Raw genomic sequence first — 7147 nt, forward strand, 5'->3', positions numbered from 1 at the left:
ATATAAACCAGCTTGGCGGATGGGCAGTAAAAGATAATGGTGATATACATTCATAAACTCCCACACATTCACATGTGCTAGTGTGCACTTACACACACATACATTTATATGTACATAATGGGTATATATGTGTGCATAAATGTACTTATATTCTTATATAAATATGTCTGTACATTTATGTGTGTATATATATATATATATATATACTTTTATGTGTCTTTTCTACGTGCATTGGGTATGTATACGGATGTGTACATGTGTTTGTGCTCGCACACGTCTGTGTTTATGCATAAACGTAGCCGTGGGAGAAGTTCACTTCAGCCCCTCATGATATCATGTTCTGTCCTACTGCATTGTCATTTGGGAAGTGATTTCTAATATAGCTTCAGGTTTACCAATGCCTTTAGAGTGAAATGCTATAGAAGGAAACTGGACAGAAACAGTTTTTTGCCTATATATGTATGTGTGTGTGTGTATTGATATATATATGTGTATATATATATATATATATATATATATATACATATACATACATATGTGTGTGTGCGTCTATGTGGGTATATATTTATATGCACTTTCATATACAAATTTATGTGTATGTTATGGTGGTGTGTGGATATGGTATTTCCTTTTGACTTTGCATTTTAATCTCTTGAGCAATGACAGTATGTATATATGTGTGTATATATATTGTATGCACGTACATGTAATGTCTATATATGTATATATATATATATATATATATATATAAACTGTGTGCATATACATGTATGTGTACATATGTATACATATATAAATGTATCTTTGGGTATATATATATATATATATATATATATATATATAAACTGTGTGCATATACATGTATGTGTACATATGTATACATATATAAATGTATCTTTGGGTATATATATATATATGCACACATATACACATGTATGTGCATACCTTTATTGTCAGTAGGTAAGATGGTTTCATCTGTCAATCACACCAGTAAAACCCATGTGATGGGCTCAGTTGTTAATTTCCAATAAAACGTGCCTGGCTTTGTACATTTCGTGGTCTGTGATGCACATTTTGTATATTGAAACAACTGTAATCACACACACACACACACACACACACACACACACACACACACACACATTACATCCATTCTAAGGCACATATTTCACATGTTATGTTGTATGTGTATATAAATTATATAAGAACTTCAACTGGTATCAGTGTTTCATTGTTATTTTCAGAAGCTGAAGATCTGACAGCATGTCATGACATGACAGAACTAGCTTCAATTTGATGCCTGACAGTGGCAAGCTTGGTGCCTCTCTACTGTGAAATCATTTTCTTTCAGAATAAACCTTTGATGAGTTAATAAAATAACTACTGAGGTCTATTCTATCAAGAATTTTCCCTTACAGCATCTAGTGTTGTTCTTTCATTATCCTCAGCATTGTTTTTATTAAGCCAGTTTCTGAAGACTATTTTCTGTATTCTGTTGTGAGTGCTGTTTTATAGAGGTTAGCATGGCCAGTTCTAATACCATATGTTCTGGTACCTATTTGTCATAGCTTTGTAAATTAACACTTACAGTTAGAGTGAGTTGTCCAAAAATGGAATAAATGCTTGCTGTAAATAGGAATACAATGTACCATGAATACATCATTCATTCCGTTAACATACTCCTGTCGAAAATATCAATTAATTTTGTAAATAATGAAGAATTTACTAAAACAACTTTGTCATATTAAGCTAGTGGGTGGAACATTTATTAACATAGAATTTCGATGAAGGTTTTAATTTAGATTACTTTAATCCTTTTGTTAACATATTTTTGTCGAACTACACTGACATTTCTATTAATTTTGAAAATTCTGAAAAACTTAGTAAAATATCTTTACCATATTATTAAGCTGGTGAATGGAACATTTATTAACATGGAGTTTTTTTTATTTAGATTTCTTTGGAATAGGAAGTTTGCATTTTATAACCAGGAACAGTCTCAGATGGGTTGGTGTTAAAAGGATTGATAGAGCAATGTCATATGTATTTGGTATTTCAAGTTTCATATTTTCAGAACATGTTGCATCCTACTAAAGCTTTGGGTATGTATTACATATTAGTTGAACTAGTAGTTAAAATGTTGAGCTCATGATTGTATGGTCGGAGTTCGATTCTTGGACCAGGCAACATGTTGTGCCTTTATGTTGTTCCATTCTACTGAGCTATAAGTTCTAGTCATCTGTCGGTGCTACTCTCTGCTGAAGGAATTAAAGATGGCATTGAAAGTTACCAAAACAGTTTACTCGTAAGTTCTTGGGAAAGATATTCTGTCAAAAGCACTGAATATAACCAAGTATTCTTTCTAATATAGGCTCAAGGCCTAGAATTTTGAGGATGGGGTTAGTCGATCACATCGACTCAGTGCTGAATTGGTGCTTATTTTATCGACTCTGAAAGGATGAAAAGCAAAGTCAACCTCAGCGGAATTAAAATTCAGAACGTAAAGAACTGGAAGAAATGCCTCTATACATTTTGTCTGATGCACTAATGATTCTGCTAGATATTAATATTTAGTCCGACATTCTACCAACATTTCTCATTCTAAACCCAAATTGCTCCTCATGAAATAGCACTGTCATTTTACTTGAGGGATATGTGTATATGACAATACAAGAATATATTCTTAGACTAATTTTAGTAATTTGGACTGTGGCCATGCTGAGGCACTGCGTTTTTAATTGATTATATTGATCTAAGTTCTTTGGTATTTGTCATCGTTCTCTCAAAATGTGAACTGTAAAATGCACATCAGCATAGGGGAAGATAACTGTCAAAAATATTGCGTTTTATTTTTTCTTTAGATATACATGCATGTGTATATATTGTTACCAGTCATGCTAGGGGATTGTCAAATACATCATCATCGTTGCAATGTTCACTTTTCCATGCTGGCATGAATCAAAATTTGTTGACGCAAATTTTCCATGGCTGAATACCCTTCCTGTCACCAGCCCTCACCTGTTCCCAAGCAAGGTAATATTTCTCAATGGCTACGCATGTTTTTTCACCGAAGATTGGAAACAAATGTCATTGCTTGTATGATGTTAATACTTCATCACAACCATCATGTGCTGTAAGACAAAGAAACGTGTGCACACACACACACACACATCAATAGACTGTGTGTAACTAGAAAAGAAGTAAACTTCTATATTGTTGGGAATAGAAGACTAGAAGTTATTAAATGACATAAGTGTTGAACATTTACATTCAAAACCCCAAGTTTCCCGCTAGTGATTTTATTTGATTCTCGCTATCGTTCTTCAGCTGTTGCCAGCGTGGTTCATCTATATTAATAAAAGCGAAATTCTGCCTGTCCAGTATCTCAGTCTACATTTGCTCTCCATAGACATATACTGTTTTGGAATCGGGATGATCCCAGGTTTGAAAATCTGCCCTTCATTTAGTTCTTGGACATCCAGCATTGGGATCTGATTTAAAAGCATTTAGGTTGCTATTTCTAGTAGGTAAACCATAGCTGATTCACACCATCTTGGTTGGCATTTGTCAGATCAAGGGGGAGATAAATGATATTAGCTTTGTTAATTTTACATTGAGATAAAAACTTTGGGACAAATTGGCCAACATCTGGAATTCAACTTGGGACTAAAACAATAGGATGATTGCATTACAGAATTAATTCTCATCTATCCTTAAACTCTGATTAAACACCACTGGGGCATCATTATAGACGTATTATAGTCCTGCTATTTAGCTGTCTATAGTTTTGGGCCGCAGGCCCAATTAGCCCTCCACAGGAACTAGTATAAAAGTCTGCACAAAGTGCAACTTTTAAGCTAGTATATGATAAACAGACATATCTCGATTTGCGTCAGTAATTGGTTCCTAGACATGCAACTTAATTCTTAAAATAATGACACATTTTAAAAACATTGCCAGTATGGGTGTGTGGTAAGAAGCTTGCTTCCCAATCACATGTTTCCAGGTTCAGTCCCACTGTGTGGTACCTTGGGCAAATGTCTTCTACTGTATCCTCAGGCTGACCAAAGTTTTGTAAGTCGATTTGGTATATGGAAACTGAAAGAAACCTGTTGTGTGTGTTTATATATATATACATATATAGAGAGAGAGAGGGAGACTTATAAGTAGAGGATATAATCATTAAATGATTATATCAGTGGCTAGCGTATAAAAAATCACCATACCGGTAAAATTAATTTTTAAGTATTGGGTTGGCAACTAATTTCCTGCTGCTTTTTTTTTAAATTTAAAAGGCTTAATAAAAAATAACTAATTAATCAATAATGTATTCACCCTTGTTTACAACTTCTTCCCAACGTTCAACAAGATTTTTCAATACCTCATTGGTAGAAATCACTCGATTTCGACTTGAAAAATTGATCCAACCAAGCTTTCAATTCTGCATCAGTGTTGAATGAAAATGCGTATAGCATTTGAAAGAGGTGGAAATCCATTGGTGCCAAACCAGGAGAGTACTGCAGGTGTGGCAGCACTTCCCAGCCATGCGTTTGTATGGCTTCCTTGGTCATATTGGTGATGTATGGGCGGGCATTGTCGTACAGCAGAAGAATTCCATGCTGACGATTAAGTCTTTTCTCTTGAATAGCCGTGTTGAATCGTTCCATCTGTTGAACATAGAGTTCCGCGTTGACTGTTTGGTTCCGTTCAAGCAATTCGTAATGGATAATACCTTCCCAGTCCCACCATACGCACAACATCGTTTTATGGTGTCGCTTGTTTACCGGGGCTAAGTCATTCCTTTTGCTGCTTCATATTGATGTACAGGCACCATTTTTCGTTGCCAGTAACGATTCGGGTAAAGAAATCGTTGCTTGTGTCCGTGAGTTGAGCTGTGACGAACAAGCAAACCAGCGGAGATTGTTGATTTTTGTTGTTGTTACTTAAAGCATGCAGAACCCATGCTCCATACTTCTGAACTTTTCCCATCGAGTGAAGATGCTTCTCTATAGTAGTGTCGGAGCATTTCATTTTCTCTGCCAGTTCCCTTGTCGTTTGACCCGGATTTTCGTGCAAAAGTTGGTTTAATCGCTTTTCATCGAACTCAACTGGACAGCCAGAACGAGGTGCGTCTTGAGGTCAAAATTTCCATTTTTGAACTTGGCATACCAATCACAAGCGGTTCTTTCAGCTATAGTACCCTTTCCATACACAGCACAAATGTCATGAGCAGCTTTTGCAGCCTTGAAACCTTGAGTAAAAGCAAAAAGAAGGAGGTGTCGAAAATGGTCCTTTTTCTTAACTTGACATTCCATTTTAATGATCTGAAAATAACCAGAAATTATCTAAAATTAACTAGAAAAAAAAAAAAAAGTAGATTCCAAAATGATTCAAAAATAGAATTCTCGAAAAAAAAAAAGATTCCAAAATTTAAAAAAACGGCGAAAACTTTGTTGCTAATCCAATAATATAATTATAAAAAATTAAAAAAATAATGATTAAGGGCACTAGAGTGCTAGTGCCTATACACTAGAAGTAGATGTCAAATGTCTACAAGCCACTCTAAATTTGTTCTCTATTTTATTAATAACACAAGGCTGAATACAAGGTAATGGGCAAAAAGATTTACAAAAATTCCAGTTAACCCTATATTTTAAGATTTTTGTGCTCTGTAATACAAAATTACTTTACACTCTTCAGTAGCGATACCCCGACAAATAAGCAAATAATACATATACATACTGATAAATTTCTGCATACAGATACCAATATATGCATGCATTTCCCACATATACATTATATTTAATTGCCCATCTCAGCCAAGTGCTTAATGTCAAAAATCATGCTGGGGTGAATTTAGCACCGCAGCAAAATACAATGACTAGAGAACTCAAAATTATATATACTTATAAGTAGAGGATATAATCATTAAAATGATTATATCAGTGGCTAGCATATAAAAAAACCCCACCATATTGGTAAAATTAATTTTTAAGTGTATAATTATAAAATATAATTAAGGGCGCTGGAGTGCCAACACCTGTACTAGAGTGGTTTGTCGACATTTGACGTCTACTTCTAGTGTATGGCCATTGACACTCCAGCGCCCTTAATTATAATTATATACTTTATATATAGATTTAATTGTGTGTGTGTTTGTATCTCCACCATCGCTTGACAACCAGTGTTGGTGTGTTTACATCCCCATAAACTAGCAGTTCAGTAAAAGAGGCCGATAGAATAAATACCAGTTTTTTTAGAAAAAGCACTGGGGTCAATTTATTCAACTAAAGGTTCTTCAAGGTAGTGCCCCAGCATGGTCATAGTCTAATGACTGAAATAAGAAAGATTAAATGGTGTGTACACATTTTCACTATATCACAGTACATTTTTCTTTTTCAGCATTTTAGGTCTTTAAAATTTTTTTATGTTCACTGAAGTTGATAGTCAAATAAAGTGACTGAAGTTGAGCTTTATTTTTCCAGTAATAACAAAAGGATGTAAAGGTGAAAAAGATGTAACTCGAAATGAATTAAGTTAAGATATGCCTATATTTATGGCAACACATAACCTGTGTGTGTTAGTCTCCACCACCGCTTATCAACCCTTGTTAGTCTTCACATCCTTGGTACTTATTCTACATGCAATTTGCCCAACCACAAATGACCTGTAGAATAAGTACTAAGCTTTACAAAAAGCGCCTGTCCTTGCGAACCTAATAATGGGTTTCTTTGAATCTGTCCTATAAACGCCAATATTCTAAATACCATAACCTAGGTAACTGCGTCATTTTTCCGTCAAAATCAATCACAGTTACCAATAGAATCCATTAAACTGCGCAAAATAACATTTTCCCCCTCTAATAAAACCCAAATTTCCTCTTCCTACGACCTTTACAAATCCTTTCAACTCCTACTTTCTCTTATGAACGCTTACGAACGATAACTCTTACTTTCTCTTATGCATATGTGGTGTGTGCGTACGAGTAGATGTAATCGCATTACCTCGGTTTTCCTTTCCTCGACTGCGAGTCTGTCTTGCGGTATCCAATCCTTGAAGCTTGCCCTGACCCAAAGTACACCAGGAATAGCAGCTGCTTCTCCCAAACCTAGACCGTCGCTTAACATGTCTTGTCCCGACCACAACC

This window comes from Octopus bimaculoides, chromosome 7, assembly GCF_001194135.2.
Source record: "Octopus bimaculoides isolate UCB-OBI-ISO-001 chromosome 7, ASM119413v2, whole genome shotgun sequence".
Classification (NCBI taxonomy): domain Eukaryota; kingdom Metazoa; phylum Mollusca; class Cephalopoda; order Octopoda; family Octopodidae; genus Octopus; species Octopus bimaculoides.